At 43.8% G+C, this 17,444-nt stretch overlaps 1 protein-coding gene across 7 annotated transcripts in view; it reads right to left on the bottom strand.

Moving 5' to 3' along the window:
- FGFR1OP2 (FGFR1 oncogene partner 2) overlaps positions 1-17,444 on the bottom strand; it is a 244,873-nt gene that overhangs the window by 200,343 nt on the left and 27,086 nt on the right. Inside the window, exon 1 of one of the 7 annotated variants that reach the window (XM_069628087.1) lies at positions 2,715-2,834. The exons of the other annotated variants lie outside the window; for them this stretch is intronic. The gene's annotated coding sequence lies outside the window, so the exon portion shown is untranslated. Of the gene's footprint in view, positions 1-2,714; positions 2,835-17,444 lie in introns of those variants that run through there. 7 annotated transcript variants of the gene reach the window in all.

Below are 17,444 nucleotides of genomic sequence, written 5' to 3'. Positions count from 1 at the left end.
CAATGTGCACTTGCTACTAAGCATTAGCTTACGATATTTGACTTTTAGCAAATATACACAGAAACACACATTTTTATGAAAACAAACCATATGCAAAAGTAACATAACATTACACAAAACCCACCCCTGTGGAAAAAGCACAGACTATGCAATAGATCCAACGATATGCTCTCTGATGAAATAGGGGTGAAAGGCGATAAATAACCACAATGTTTGTAAAAGAATTAAGGGTAACCCAACCAGTCTCTAAAGCACAAAGATGGGCTGGGGGTGGCAATTAGATGTCAATGGTAGTTAGCTGTCAATGTTTTCTCACTGCTCAACAGCATCGAACCAGGCTTCTTAGTGGTGTGCCAGCAGTACAAATCAGGGTCAGATGTGGAGAGTCGCAGTGATCCAGACTGTGAGTAGGCGTTGAGTCGGGTTTCAAAGTTTCATGCGGGCGGGCTGCTGGTTCAAGCAGAGGCAATGACACGCTCAGCTGGTCCCGTAGCGAACTGGTTCAAGGACGCATCAACAGTAGTCTGAAGAGGTTCAAGTGCTAAAGGCAACACCACAAGTTCCTTTGGTTTGAAGGCACTTCAACGTGGTCGAAAAGCATGAGACCAGCTGCTTGACTTCTCTCCCAAACACCTGCAGGGGTCCTACACCTCCAGTGAGGTCCTGGGTACTGGTGTAGATGGCAGAGCGGCAGGGCTTGCTCCAGCAGCATGTCACCCCCAATGTGCCCTTAGGATGGGAAGCAGCGCTTGCCTCCGCCTTGGATCACCTGCCTTCACCTCACAAGCGGAGGATTTTGGAAGTGACTGCTTTCCCAGCAGGTCCAACACATTCTTCATAAAGGATTGAAGTCCAGAGATTAATCCATCTCTTCTAGGATCAAAAGTCCACAGGCGATTGGTTATGAGCAAGCCTGCTTTAAGGCGTTCTATCCCCGAGACATGACTCAGTAGGTCGTACGAGACCAAAGAAAACAAACACAGGGGATCAATTAGCCATTTTAATAAAGTCTAAAAATCAATGTGAGTAATTCAACCTAGACTTTGCCTTCACGTATTCCAAGGACATGTAAACTATTATGCAAAAGTATCCCTTGACAAAGAGACTGTATAACCTGCATACAATATATACATACAAACATTGCATTCAATACATGATTATTCATGACAAATGAATTCAAATGTTATATATTTTCTGTTTCTACAGTGATTTGTAAAACATAACGACACTAATTCACGTTCAATAAGCCAAGTATAACACAATGTATATACACACAACTTTACATGTCATAGCAAAAAAATGAAATTTTAAAAAAGGGCAAATACTAATGCCCCGTGTCGGAAAAACTCTTCAGAAGCTGGTGCCAGATAGTATGCAACGAAGGCCTAGGATATGGTGACCAGGGTTTCAACGGGAAGAAAACCTGGTTTCAAGTGATCTCTTCAGAGCCATTGAACACATTCACTACAATCAACCACATGAAATACGAAAGAACTCAGGAAAATAAAAATTCAAACATGTTACCCAACGTAGGGCCCGATTCACAGACGCCTTTTATAATGGCACAATCCCATTGAAAAATGCTCCGATATTAAGATGAAGGGCCCGATTCACAATGAAAACTGTAGGCCTATTTGCTCCTTGCATAGCCCACATTGGACACAATGGAAGCATACACAGAAGCTACATACAGACTGCAACCCTGCGGACAAACCAACCGCACTAGTGGGAGATGCGCACTGTACAAATACAAACACAGCAACAGGTTATTTCAGATTTTGGCCCTCCTCGCCCAAAATACATGCTTACTGTCGTAACTGAAACAGTCTTCCTTGGTTTCCAGCTTTTTGGTCGTGTACCCTGCTAACACCGTTTTGTTGTGCAGAACTACCATATAATTCAGCAGCACTCGACCAGCATGGACAACATCGACTCATCCGAAAAACGACCTGTAGACAAGAGACTAGTAACCGGCTTCCTTTTCTCTTTCTAGGTTCAACGGGCACATTCGATTTGTTCCCCGCAAGAAAGTCTACTGCTAACGCCTACCTATTTGACAGGAACGTGGGGTCCGGCTTTTGTTGCACGGTTTACCTCCAGCTGCTGGCCGATATCTTTAACATCTAACTAACATGCTAATGCTTGCGGTAGGGGAGAAAGTGATCACTAGGAGTTTTGTGGAATTATTTAAACAAAAACCTGCCGGTGACTCCGTATTACTTTTGGGCTACACAATAACGTTCATATTTATATATATCAGGTGGAATTATTTGAAAGATTCACGCATTTAAACCATTATTACAACTAAGTGAAAGCAGCGTGAAGTTCAATATTAAAAAAGCAACTTAATCTTGTGCTTGCTGGCTCAACAACGAAACAGTACTACAGACAATATGCAAGTTTGCCTCATGTACTAAAAAGTTAGCAGACGCCCACGCCACTCCCACCAACTAAAGCCGACATATCTAAAAACATGCCCGTACTCATGAAAAACGTGCCCGGCCATGCCCCCCCCCCCCCTTCAAAAAAATGTTGCTTTCGAATAACTAAAGCACACAGAAAAACTATTTCAAAATATGCTTGTAAAAATAGTGCAAACAAAATTAACTGGCGATCTAAGGAATGCGCTGACTGAAAACCAAGGAGCAATACTACAGAAGCAGGAAACTTAATATTGCTCCTCCCTTGTTAAAAGGGAGGATCGAATTACTTGCCAATGCCGCCGTTGCGAGCGGATTTTGCTCAAGGAGGAATCCCGTATTTCTGCATGACTGAAATGAGTCATCTACCTCGGTGTAAAGATACAGCACAAACAACCATCTGTCGCAACCAACGAGTAGAAAAACGGTTCTTAGCGCTTAAGGGGACACGTGGGTGCGATGACGGTGCGTGGCCAGCCAGAAAGGAAGGAACTGGCGAGGCTTATCGCGCCTCCAACAGGGCCTCGGTGCTCAGGAGGAGAGTTCTGAACTCTTTGCTGAATAGCGTTCAGAGCGCAGTTTGCATCGAGGCGTGATCTGGTGCACGCAGAAGTGTTGTGGGCAATGCAGACGCGCTAAGCCAAGCCACTTCCTGCAGCTTATGGTCCTACCTGCACGTTACTTTCAAGTGGCAGGAAACGGACCTAGAATCGATCTCACCGATCGAGACAGAAAGCCGAGTGGCATTTAGAACCGACATCCACACACGAGGTTTCTTATAGACGTTTGTATCCCTCCAGAACCTCATTTAGGCTTCTCCGTCACAAGCCAAAAAAGCAGTCTGGCCCAATAGATAGTGTACATCACTACAAATAAATGGGTGGACGAGGCCTTGAAACATCTGCGTCAAGGACCCAGAATATTCCAGCACTAACCACAGAGAACTCCAGGATTCCCACATAGTCTTCCCTCCTCTAGAAGGGGATTTAAAACTTCCTCCAAGTGGCTATTTAAGCCAGCAAGCGCCACCATTCTTCCATCGGGCATTCAGCCCGCCCCCTCTCCATCCCCTGCCCAAACTAGTTTTCTGTGCAGAGGGGAGTCTAGTTGGTCAAGTTGTTCATCCACCACATTAATTAATTACTTTTAACTACAAATCATTTCCAATTTTCTGCTATTTAAGCTATGCAGATGTTTTTTTCTTTCTGGGTGGAGCGGCGTATCACAAAGAAACAAATGTTAAACAAAAAAATAGTTTCTTTCCTAAGAATGCTCAGGTTAAAGGTTAACTAACAAAAGAAAGTTTCTGAAGCAGTTTCTTCTCTCTGTGGTCTTGTCCAGTTTTGACTTCAGTCACTCATAAAATGCCGAGTACCACAGCTTGTCCTAGCTCTCCTCTACTCCCCCATTTCTCTTGCCTTTTTTGCCCCCCTTCCCGCTCTCCTCCTTCCATCTCATTGCACGGGAGAAGGTCTCTAAAGTAGCCAGCTCTATGAAAGTCTCTTCCAAACAGGTTGCCCATGCTCTTCCAGAACTATCAAGGACAACATCTCCTCTCTAGCCCCTGCCTGGGCGAATTTCTGTAACCACTCCTTTGCCATTGGCTCTTTCCCACTACCCCTCAAGCACTCCCTTGTGCGCCCCTGACCCCTTCCTGCCCAACTCCTTCACCCCTTTCCTTGACAAACTCCTAGAGAAGTTGGTCATCCCCAAACTGATCCACCACACTGAATCTGCGGGCTATCTCCACGATCAGCAGTCTGGCTTCAGAGCATCCAGAGGCACGCAACCTGCTCTCCTGAACTGGATTCCAACCCTCCCTCTGTTCTCATCCACCTCGATCTTTCCTCTGCCTTTGACACAGTCAATCATGCCACCCTCATAAATAGTCTCTGCGATACCCTTAGCATCACAGACCGGGCACTGGCTTGGCTCACCTCCTTCGTATTTAACCGACCTTCCCAGATGGAACTGGACCCTTTCCTCTCCTCCACCGCACTCTACCTGCGGCGTCCCTCTGGGCTCTATCCAATCGCCGTGGCGCTTCAATATCTACCTTGCACCTCTGCCCACTTGATCTCCACCTCCTCTCCTCACTTCCATTGTTATGCAGATGAGACAGCTCTCCTTAAAGCTTCCCTCCTTTTCCTCGCTCATACCAGATTGCTTGACTGCTATTCAGGCATGGTGCACGGCTAAAGATCTCTGCCTTAATGCCATTAAGAACGAGACCCTTCTCATTGGGACACCTGCTGTCAGTTTCCCTCCCACTTTCTGGCTGCCCTCCTTGGGGCCCCTCCCCTCGTTGTGAGGCTTAAACCCTTATGGTCATCTTCAACTCCATCTCATTCTCCACTCACATCACGAACCTTGCCAAGAAGACAAACTTTCAGCTCCACTTCCCCAGAGGCATTCTCCCTTTCCTCGCCTTCCCCCAAAAGCTGAAAGTCTCCAGGGCAATGGATCTCTAGGCTGGACAGCCTCTTCCTCAATCTGCCACTTTTCTCTCCTCGCCCCCTCCAACTAATCCAGAATAGGACTGCAAGACTAATCCTTGGCCTCAAGCCCAGGGACCGCATCTCTCCACTCGCTCCTGGTAGCTGCAAGGATCAAATGCACGACCCTCTGCATCATCCACAAGGCTTCCTGGGGCCTCGGACCCAGCTACATCCAACTCTCTCTCCCTAAATACCTCCCGGCTAGAGCTCTTTGGTACTCTAGCTCAAACACTCTGCAGATGAGATGTTTCTCCAAGCAGAGGGGGGGGGGGAAAGGAAGGTGGGGGGGGGTATAGCTTTATCTTCGGCAGCAGCTTTCCTCTGGAATGGCCTCCCTGCCTCTCTCAGACTTGAGCCGGATCTCCTTAAGTTCCGGAAGTGCCTCAAGACCCTGCTTTTCTCTACTTCCTTCCCATTCTCCCTCCCTTGCTAATGCTGCCCGCTGTCCACTCTGACTGGCGGCCTGGTCCCTTATGAGGCTTACAGGGCACCGGCCCCTTCATCCAGTCTACTTCAGCACCCACCCAACCTAGCACTGCCCGCCCCACCCATTGACTATACTGGAGGGCTGGCACCCCTCCGGAGTCCAGTCCACCCCCGTCCCCCGCACTGGACCTCCTAACCCTGGGCCCTCCATCCCTATGCCGCCCCCCCACCTTACTCCTAAGGCAAGTGTTTCAGAGACTTCACAAGGGACATGCACGAGTTTCTAGCTGAGCAGCAGCAGTCTCTACACACTTTCTCATGGGGGCTGTTTGTTATCTATGGTCCACAGTAAACGTTGCCCTCCATCGACAGCGGTTTTGTTTAGTGTCCCTCATTTAAAGTTAATTGCCTGGCACTCCATTGCTTCCATCATAATGCACCAGTGATTGCCTTGTGGATTTCAGCCACAGTCCCTCTTTACTAGCATGCCTGGAAATTCTACGTCCTATGGAGGTGGCATGAAAGGTCATAAAATAGGGCAGACATTTAGGGTTTCCACATGTTTGGCATAGGACCGTGGCACTATAAGTGTGGGGAGGGGTGCGGCGAGGCATTCAAGATGGCACCGCAGAGATTCTATCTTTCAGTAATTGCAATTCGTCAGCAGGGTTTTCAAACACTAACAAAGTAGCTCTGATGATTAAAATTGGTTAATATGGCGTAATCATACTTTGTTCTGAAATTGGATTGAAAAGTCCCTGCACATTTCTAAAAAGTTGCAGTGGCAAAGCAGCGGTTTATCAACAGCAAAGGAAGAATTTAATTTGTTACAAAAAACAGCAGCAACATTTGCGTGAGCAATCGTTAGTAAACCCTGGTCGGAATGTCAGTGCTTAGGGATTTCCTCTAAGAGCACAATGATGGAATACATATCTGCACGAGAAGAGAGAGGGGCATGTTAGCTTTAGGTACTAACAATCAAAAAGTTTTGAGATTACAACTCAATTGAAAAGCAGAAGGTTGGCCAATCGAGTAGCAAACTGGGATAGGTACAAGATTGAAAGGGTTTGGGCAAAGAAAGTAACAGTGTAAAAGTGGCCAACTCCTTTTGTTATTCAGTCCTACATCTTGTTGCCGCTTAGCTTTTTTCAGGCTGCAGTGGCTCGCTGTTGGTATGAAAAGCTGGAGCAGTCGGCGCCTACGACAGAAGGAGACTTATTTTTAAAATAGAGGTTTTAACAAGGTTGGTGGGTACACTGTGGGTGGAAATTCGATATCAGAAACTCATTGCTCAGGAGACAAGTGCCCAACTGCTATTGCAGCTGAACAGCCAACTACTCTGGCAGCAGACCTCATGAAAAAGGTGAAGCAGGCACAGGTAAGAGATATACCTCCTTCAACTTTTGCTGTAACTGGGGGCATAGGAAGGTTATACTGTTAAGAGGGGTGAGAACATGAAGCTCTAGCAACCCAAACAGCAAAGAACAGTCCGAAACAAAGGAATGTCCGATCAAGGTTCTAGAAATTTATCAGGGGGCAAAAGTTGCAAGCTACTAGCCCGTCATTAAATAAAACAAAAGGACTGTTGCCAACTCCATTCCATACACAGCACACCATTGCTTACTTGCCAAGAGTAAAATATCGCAAGCTAATGACTTGTAGAATGCAAATTGTGCACCCTGTATATACACACACAAATTTATTAAAACACACCATATGCAAAAGTAACATTAACGTTACAAAAAGCCCACCCCTGTGGAAAAAAACACAGACTATGCAAGAGATTGAAAGATACACTATGCGTATTGAAATAAGGGTGAAGGCAAAAGCAATCAATGTTTGTAAAGGATATTTTCTTGTTCGAGAAAAGGCATTGAGGGCGACCAAAGCAGTCTCTAGTGTCCAAGAGGATGGGCTGGGGTGAGGGGTGTGGTGGGGGGGATGGAACGGGGGGGGGGGGTGTACAGTTAGCAGTCAATAATTAGTTCTTGCTTTTCAACAGTGTCGAGCCGCGATTCTTAGTGCTGTGCGAGCAGTACAAATCAGGTTCAGATGCAGCGAGTCACAGTGATCAGGCGTTGTCGGGTTTGGCGGTACAAACTTCACAGGTGCAGGCTGCTGGCTCAAGCCAAGACAATGGGCCTCATTACGACTTTAGAGGTAGCCATGGCGCTATTAGCGCCATGGCTGCCTTCAAAATAGTGTCCGGGTCCGGTCTGGTGGAGAGGGGACTTACCGGGACATTCCACCCTAGGCAGACCCAGTAAGTCCCCATTCCAAATGCCATTCCCCATTCCCATTTGAGCCCCCATAGGGCTCAATGGGAAGGCGGTAATAACAGGCCCACTAATTGCGGGCCTGTTATTAGCTCCAAGGTCCCTTAACGGGTCCCATAAAGAACGTGTGGTCAGACCACACATCCTTTGCGGTTCCCGCTAAGGGACCTTGGAATTGGGTGGTAAGGGATTACCGGCACCGGTCTCCTTACCGGTGCCCAGCATCCCTTACCGCCAACCTCAGAATGAGGCCCTATGACACGATCAGCTGGTGCCATAGTGAACTGGTTCAAGGACGCATCAACAGTTGTCCCAAAAGGTTGAATTAGTGCCAAAGGCAGCACCATAAGTTCCTTTGGTTTGAATGCAGTCTAAATGCATGAGACCAGCTGCTTGGCTTCTTCAGATGCTTTGAGCCCAATGCCAGGGTCTCAGGAACAACACCTGGGAGAATCAAACACCTTCAGTGAGGTCCCGGGAACTGGTGTAGCTGGCAGAGAGGCAGGCCTTGCTCCAGCAGCAGGTCACCCCTCCAATGTGCCATGGGAATGCTTAGGAAGCAGAGCTTGCCTCTGCCGTGGATCACTTGCCTTCACCTCACAAGCGGAGGACTTTGGAAGGGGCTGCTTTCCCAGCAGGTCCAACACATTCTTCTTAAAGGATTGAAGTCCAGAGATGAATCCTTCTTTTATAGTCAAATGCCCACAGGTGATTGGTTAAAGCAAACCTACTTTAAAAAGGCGTCTAATCCCCATCCCCGAGACATGTGGTTTGTGCCTTCTGACACCATACCCAAAATTCTTTGTGCTAAAGGAAGTGGAGGGGACAGGAAGGAAGGAAAGGTAAAGAGATAAATAAGATGGTGGAACCCTCCTCCATCTTTGCCGATTCTCTTCTGTCTACACTAACCCCACCCCCTTGTCCGACCCATAGCATCAAAGTCCCTTCGGTATGCAACACCCTCATAACACCAAATAACACACCATTACAGTAGACCCGACCGAGGGAGGAAAAAAGCCAATCAGGACTGTAAATTAGGCATACCAATTAACTCTCAAGGATTTTCCTGGCTGAATCGACAAGCACCACAACATATCTTCAAAATTTCAGAAATCTTTGACAAAACAGATGCAGAAGCAAAGGAATTGTTCCTTAGACATCGACAAACTATAGGGACAACATGTCTCCACAAACATCTACCTCTTTGAACAACTGGAAGCAGCCTCAAAAAAATAAAAAAAAGTTAGCAAAATGGTGGGAAATCAAAACAATGAAAATGTATCTAGAGGTAGGGAGGATACCTTGTGGTTTAAGGATTTGCATTTTCCTTCATTTGAAGAAGAGGACTCTACAGCATTACAAGATTGGGAAGCTCTGCTTACAAAAACATCAAAGCATAAGATTATCAGAATAATCAACCAGGCGGCATTAGTCCACAAAAAAAACAATTGAGAAAATCAGAGTTAAAATTAAAGATAGACCAGCTTAATCTTCCAGAATAAACTTTCAAGAATTACCAGATTTTAGATGAATCCTTAACTGTAGAACTTAAAATTAAGAAACAACGAACCTTCATTAGAGACGAAATAGACTACACAATAGGAAGAGTTTACACCTTTCAAAGAAAATATGATACAAGAAGTAGTCACAAAGCAAAAGCAAAAACCAACTTAGCCAAAAATTCTGGAAAACCAAGACAATCATCAGACAAGGAGACAAATAGTGAATCGGAAAAAAGATGACAAACTGAAGAACCTAGTATTTCTACAGATACTCAAGAATGCTTTTCTTTTTTAGAAGAGTTTCTACGGCACATAAGAAGTACACAACTAAACCCCAACAGCAATCTTCAACCAACATAGGAATGGGACAACATACAAAAACAAATACTTCAACAATATTTGCTTATGCAAGAGGGGAAAGCGAGGAGGAACAAAGAAAAAAAAGGAGGAAATCAACCAGGCATGCTAACCAGGTCGCAAAGACGAGGGAACCGATGAACTTCATCCTCAATTTACTTGACTACCCAATCGATCCTACACTATCAACAATACTAAACAAAGGACTAACGTTTAGCCCCACCAAAACAGCAGACTACTTCCACACACAAGTGGATCTATATAAATGTTGTAGGAGACTTAAGCTAAAAAAAATACTTCAAAGACAACATTCAAAACAAAGAAGACTAAGTCATCTCAACACTAACAGTAGAAATTGTTGAAAACACAATTTACTGAATCTTAATGAGGAAGAAGAATCCTACACAACAGAATTGTTTTTTGAAGAACACGCAATAAATCAATTTCAAACTGAGGAGACCAAGCTCAAACCGAAATCAAAATTCACACCAACATTACCAGAGAATAATGTCATAGAGGTCTTTCAAAAGGCTGTGTCTAAGGATCTCAGAGAAAATTACCTAAAAAACAAAAAAGTAATACTCCACTTCAATCTATCCCTCAAAGAAAAACGGGCAATTGCTAAATCTTCAAACAATCAAAATATAGTATTTGAAAGAAGGCAAGAAAAATCTTCATGATTGCAATTGTTATCAAGAACAACCCACTACCTGAGCTACAACCAAAATGGCACAATATGAGCGAAGACTGGCATGACATAGGATTTCTAACAGATGAGGAATTTGCTCATATGGACATCACACAATCAGTGATGGCCATCTTTTATTTCCTACCCAAACTACATAAGAAGTACAACAATTTCCACCTTGTCGCCCCATCAACAATGGGATAGGTTCCGTTATAGGTAGAATCTCCCAATTCATAGACTTACATTTACAACCATTAACAACAGGTCTGGCACCTTTCCTAAGGGATACGAAACACGTAATACAACAGCTGTAACAGATCCCCTGGGAAAAGGCATGTCCATTTGTGACTTTGGATGTAGTTTCATTGTACACAAGTATTGAACACACCAAAGGATTGGAAAGTACAGAATTCTTTCTCAAGACCAGATCAGTCTCTTTTCTAAATCAAAACAAAATGATTCTGGAAATGTTACAATTTGTTCCAGACAACATCTTCACATTTCACAAAGTGATTTATTGTCAAAAACAGGGAATGGCCATGGGCGCCAAATTACGCAAACTTGTTCATGGGCCACTATGAATTGAATCATACATGGCAACATAAAGCGTGCAATGAAGGAAAAAACATGGTTTATTGGGGTAGATATATAGACGATGTGCTCACGATCTGGAACAGAGAGCAAATAGACCTATTGGACTATGTTTATTGCCCAAATGAGAACAACTACTATATAAAACTTAGAGAAGCATAGCACAAATACAATAGAATTCTCTGATTTACAACTGTACATTGCTGGAGACAAAATCCACACTGATTCATACTGGCGGTCAACAGTATCCTTCACGCACAAAGTAACGATGTGCAACATCTCATCAAGAATATACGCTACGGAGAACTTTTGAGGGTCAAAAGAAATTGCAAAACTGAAGAGATATTTCAAAAACATGCCAAGATGCTACAAGACAAATTCAGACAAAGAGGCTATGAACAAGAAAATCTGGACAGAGCAAAATTTAGAGCCGTTAGAATCCCAAGGAGCAGCCTACTCACCAACATAGAGAAAAGACCAAATAAAATGACTTAAGTTAACTTCATCACTACATATAGCAGCAACTCATACATCACAAAAAGCATATTGAAAAAACATTGGAATATCCTTAAGACAGTCAATACTATCAATAGACATTTGGAAGATAATCCAACTATCATCTTTCAGAAAGCCCTGACGTTGAACCAACAAGTCAGCCCAAGTTTTCTAAAACCTGAACCCACAAGTACACAAAGTAGCTTTCTGAATATACCACCACCAACAGGAACGTTCAAATGTGGAAACTGTAAAATATTCCCACATATGCTTAATGGAACAAATAAACAAATCCTACCAAATGGAAAGAATATATTAATCAACCAGTTCATCAACTGCAACAGCACATTTGTTATATATGGTATTATGTGTGTATGCAACAGAATGTATATTGGCAGTACAATAAGCTCTAAAAACTAGAATGATGGAACACATGCGAGCAATCAAAAATGGAGACCTCAGATAACAGTTGGCTACACACTTTTGTTCAGAACACCAAATGACTCAGATGGAAGAAATTAAGGTTTTGGCACTAGAGAAAGTTAAACTCCCTGAAAGGGGAGGCAACAGAGAGCTTCTCCTACGTAAAAGAGAAGTAAAGTGGATCCGTTTTATAGACACTTGCCAGACAGGTCTGAATTCAGAACATGAGATGGCATACTGGCCATGAACTAATATGACCGTGTACGACGTTTGAACTTAAGAAAGGAGGAACAATGTCTGTCACAGGCTTCACCTCCTTACTCCATGGCACAGCTTGATATTTTCTATTCTACGTCTCTTTGCCTAAATTGATGTCATTAGATAGACAATTATACTTTGAAACATTGTATACAGCAAAAACATAATGTATGCATCATAGATCATTTGAAATGTGTTCCGCAAAGTCGATGTTCCACACATATCAAAGTCAAATTTGGGGTCAAGATAAAGAAACCCACTCTTTATTTACGTTAATTTTCCATTCTTTTCTCAAATTGGCCCACACAACACCACCGCAAGTGCTAAAATGTAACAATAATAATGAGAGTTGTAATTGATGCAACATGTCTCTTTGTTGACATTGAATGAGACTAAAAAATATCTTCAATTGATCCCAATATCGGTCTGATAATAAGAAATACAGAATATCTGTTTGAAACTAAACAAAAAAAATACAGCCACAATATTTCTTCAGGATAAACTAGAACACCTATCAGGAATAATTAAAAAAAAAAGTAACCGCAGCATTCCAAATGGCTGCATTAAGTTTAAAAACATAACAAAAACATCATCACGTTGACGTACGTGATGACGCCACTCCGCTGCCACATAAAAGCGGAAGAGAAATAGCTAGGAGATCACAACGAGGATCGGGCGCTGTGAGCGGAAGACAATCGCACCTTCCCAATGCAGATTCAAATGCAAGGTAAGGAACAGGTCCCTGTCTAACAAGGGAGTTTCTCTAATGACAAGCAGTCCCCGCTTCTCAAATTCAGCACTTTAGCTCAGAAGGGATCCATCCTCAGACCTGAACCTAATGTAACTTTGGGCGATCCACAGTAATTGGAATCACTTAGCCTGCAAGTTTTCTTGATCTATGAGCAAACACTGAAATTAGCACAGTGACTATGATTCACACTACAAGTTTCCTCAAAGTATATGGGGAAATCAGCAATTGTATTAATTAGAATACTTACAAGAACTTATATGTACTTTATAGGCAACTGACCACAGAAGACCAAATTCAATCTAAAAAGAAAAAGAAACACCCGCCCCACCTCCTTTCGATCTCTAAAGAGACCAAAATACTTACGGTGAGTATCTAAAGCAATTGGTGATTAGTGTATTAAAGCATTTCTGAAGAAGAGATTTTATACATCATAATACACCTTTTCTTCCCTTTTTAGCTTTTGCTTTACTATCTTGTTTGGTGATGTCCACTACCTTCTACAACAGACTCTCCTCTGATGAACCATGACAACCACGTGTTGAGAGATGTATATTGTGTCTTGTTTAATAAGGATGTATCAAGATACTACAAAACAATTGTGAGATACATATCAGGAGTCTGTAAAAAAAAAAGAAATACTGTATGAAAATAATACAAGCTTGAAAACAAAATTATATGACAAAAATACAATATGGACAAATGAAACTACAAATTATATGACAATTTAATACAATACGGATTAAGAAATAATTTGGAAAATACAGAATAAATAAGAACATTATCAAACAAATGTGTATGTGATTAATCAAGACAAATCAAGCATTACAATAGTTAGCGCACAGTCTAAACGCACAACCCCTAATCAAGCATAAGTATCAAATATTGTTATGGTTTCTAAGAGTGCAAGACGTGCTGATAACAGTCGAATCATAACACAAAAGCACACCATTAGAGTGACTCGCCTGAGGGAGGAAAAAAGCCTATTGTGACTGTAAATTAGGTATACAAATAAACACTCTGGTGTGAGGCTAGTCCTTTTGTATAGTATGTGCCCTTTGATGTTGGTTTCCAGGGAAAATAACTGCGGGGTGGGGGGGGGGGGAAGAGGAGGGGTCTAGGGGTCCGCTGTTTCCCTGCAACAAGATGTTACCCCGGCCTTACAAAGGATCAAGGGAGAGGCACAGCCATTCTGTCCATTGCCCCGCTAAAGGCAAAACCAGGCTGCCTGGCCAGAAAACATACAATCCATCCACAGCTGGCCTTGCCTCACAGTGATGACACATGTATACAATAAACAAAAAGGGGTGATAGCTGGAATGTTTAAAATGAATTAACCACTGGCATTGCTCTAGGCAGCCCTCCAGAGCATCGTTCTTCGTCTGCCAAGCCATTACAAAAGGAAAAAGACAGTATAATCAGGCTTTGTCCAACCCCAAAAGGGGCAGTACAGCCCAAACTCCTTTGTCACACCAGTCCACAAACATCCCCAAACATGTTTCGGCCTTCTTGTAATGGCTTGGCATGCGAAAAGCGAAATTAGCAATGCAATAGCACACATGCATTTCAAAGCGTGGTCAATTGTGCATTCTGCAAATTACACTGCACCACAAGGTGAAACGTTTTTATTCTTCAGAAAGCTTACTGCACCCAGATATGTGATTGCTGAATGCACAGACAAAAAAAAAATAATTATAATACTAATACTTTGCTCACATTTAGCGGCACTGTACATTTCATTCACATTATAAACTGCAAGCCTGTGTCAAACAATGACCAAAATCAGGTGCCTACCACAGACAATTATGGGTGTTAAGAAACCATGACGTTGCAAAGCAGCACCAGTGCCTCAACTGTGCCGAAACCATGGTTCATGCATCTCGTCTACGCCTTACGGTCATGCCTTGAAGAAGAAAGAGCATTCTATGCATAGACGGAACAGTAAAACCCCAATGCCTAAGCTTACCTTCCGTAGGCATTGGGGGTTGCCATGGCGACGTTGGTTTCCCATTTCCAAAACGTCACGCGTACTCGCACGTCAGATGCGTGTTGATCATGTGACCGGTCATTCATAAAACACAAACAAAAAAGGACCTAGGCTAATTAGCTTTTGGTGTGGGCCGCACACTCTTAATACCCACTTCGGGTTAAACAATTATTTAATGCTTGTGTATAAAGTTCAGTCCAACTGTGACCTTTTCAACATTATTTTATTCTTCCAAAAGGTGTTTTGTAATTTCAAAAACTAAAGTTGTTGGTTCAACTTCACCAATTAGGCTAGTTCTGAGGCTGGGGCAAACAGAAACCCCTTGGCTAATGCATTTCGGAACAATTCCTTCTTCAGAGCCGGGTTATTTATTTCCTACTTATATAGTAGTGTTTGCATTTCAAAAAAGCATTTAAAAAACATCATTTCAGTTAATGAGTTTCAAACACATCCATATAGGACAGAACAAAGGCCGTCTTGGTGGTTGAGTCTGGTAATGAAGTTGGACGGCACAAGAAATGTAAACGACATTGATTGATGAATGTCCGGAACGTCTTGGGGTCACCAAGGAAACGGTCCGGCGGAGCTTGGGGAAACTGTGCAGCCATATAAACTGGCACATTGCCCCGACTGGTGGAGGGACCACCGGAAACAGAAACCAAAGCAGGGTTTTGGGCCGAAGCCCCTGCACCACATGCCAGCACCATGTCAGCACGTAAATCTGCGACCAACTGAACCAAAGAGGCCAGTGGGTCACTTGTGGCGTCCATCATGCAGCTTCTGAATATGTTAGAATCACCAGAGGTGTTCTGCTTGGGAGTGGAACTTGTGTAGCCGACAAGTTATTTTTGTCAATGTAACTCTCAGGAGTATCAAAACAGATCAATTGACTAAAAGATGGATGGACACCACAGGATTCAGCTGGTTGTAAAGGAAAACACACGGTTAGGACCACACAAGCAATAGCAAATAAACGTAACTGAAGGCCAGAGTAAATACCTTGTGAATTACGAGAATTGCTTAGCCAAAAGAACCCAGTTCTTGTTTCCAAATGGGGCGTATCCCAAGTTCAGAGATTCTTACCAGATTATAAGCACACCCCAAGTCCAGTCCAGAAGTACCCAATTAATCCAACAACACTGATAAAAGTGGTATTGGATATTGGTTACGTATCGTGACCACGTTTGGTTCACGGTAATCAATACATGGCCGCAGATCCCACTCCTTCTTTGGCACAATAAATAGTGGGGGGGATGCTGCTGGGGAACGAGAAGGACGTATGAACCCTTTCTCTAGTGCTTTGTCCAAATACTCCTTGAGCACAATGTTTCCTTTCTGTGTGAGGGAATAAATACGCCCTGATGGAATCTTGGCGCCCTCCACCAGATCGATAGGGCAATCATACGGGTGATGGGGTGGGATAACCTTAGCCCCCACCTTCGTCAAAAACATCTTTGTAGTCTTCATCTTCTTTAGATAGAGCAGAGTCCATGTTATGCTCGATTTAAAAAGGCGCGGGTGCGCAATGCATTCTGGGAGCGCTCGGAGCCATATTGGATATTTACTTCATACCGCAGTGAAACGCTGCACACATTTTGCTGAGTGTTAGATTCACAGTGCTGAGACAAATATGCTTTTGCAAACCTGGTATGCGGTCAAGGCCATTTCTGCTGGGAAAGCTAACGTTGTTATGGCTTGCTACTGTTCTCTGTGAAGCGTGTTTTTAGAGAAGGGAGGCACTGCGCTTCCTGGGGGGAGCTCTCGATTGACCCAGCTGGTAACCGACAGCTATTCCTCAACTGCAAGTGCAATTTCCAGAATGTTCGAGAATTAACTCCCCTTTGTGGAGTGTATATATATGTGGAAGCCCGGAGGGGGTCAGGTGAGACTTCAGCCAGAGAAGGACGTTTACGTCTGGCCTTCCTGTGAGCTGTGGTACTCTCGGCATGGCTGTTCCCGGGGTCTTCCAGCCGTTTCTGGACGAGATGAGGAACTCCGTTACGCTCACGGTGATGTATTTCTTTTTGACTTCTTGACTTCTTCTGTGACCTATGTCCTTATTATTTTTGTGAGTTATTTCTATGTACTTGTAATCTTTGAATAAATAGCCGTAAGGAGCTGATTAGCTTCTAAAGAGTGCGTGGCTGTGAGTTATTGTGTCTGTCTGTTTATGGTTTGAAGTATTTGCACTATAATTGCATTGGCGATTTATGGTTGTTCCGTGCACTTTTTGGGGAAGAGCAATACAGTCCACCAACCACCATAGCAGAATCCATTAACATGACGTTCCAGGTTTCAATACCCATTTTTGGTGTGTCCTGTGGCCAGGCCTCTCCCATAGTCTTAAGCGAGCCTGCATCCCGATTCCGGTTTCTCCGGCCCAGGCCTGTGCTGTCCCCCCCAACTCCCAATCGAAGATCTCCTTTTTTCCTTCTTTAATGTCCTTCTGTACTGGTGTCGCCTGCAACCTCAGACTGGGGATATTTTTCTGGCCTTGCTTCATTTGATTATTGTCAATTCCGTCGCCACTGGCGCCTTGACATCTTCTTTGTATGCTGCTTCCTCCACTTCTCATGCCTTTCACCAACCAACCAAGTAACTGACTAACTATAACTAGTAAACAAAACACCCAGCCACCCTCCCCCTGCTCGGGCACCGCTGCTTCTCTTGCACTGCCCACCTAGGTGGGGCAGGCCCGCCGCAGCGTTATGCCTTAGAACCGACATCTGAACTAGTAGAACTCTTTGGGCTTTTGTGTCCTGTCATCCTCTGCAG

Source organism: Ambystoma mexicanum, chromosome 12 (genome assembly GCF_040938575.1).
Source record: "Ambystoma mexicanum isolate Mex_15411 chromosome 12, UKY_AmexF1_1, whole genome shotgun sequence".
Lineage (NCBI taxonomy): Eukaryota > Metazoa > Chordata > Amphibia > Caudata > Ambystomatidae > Ambystoma > Ambystoma mexicanum.
This window is presented reverse-complemented; position numbering and strand designations above follow the sequence as displayed.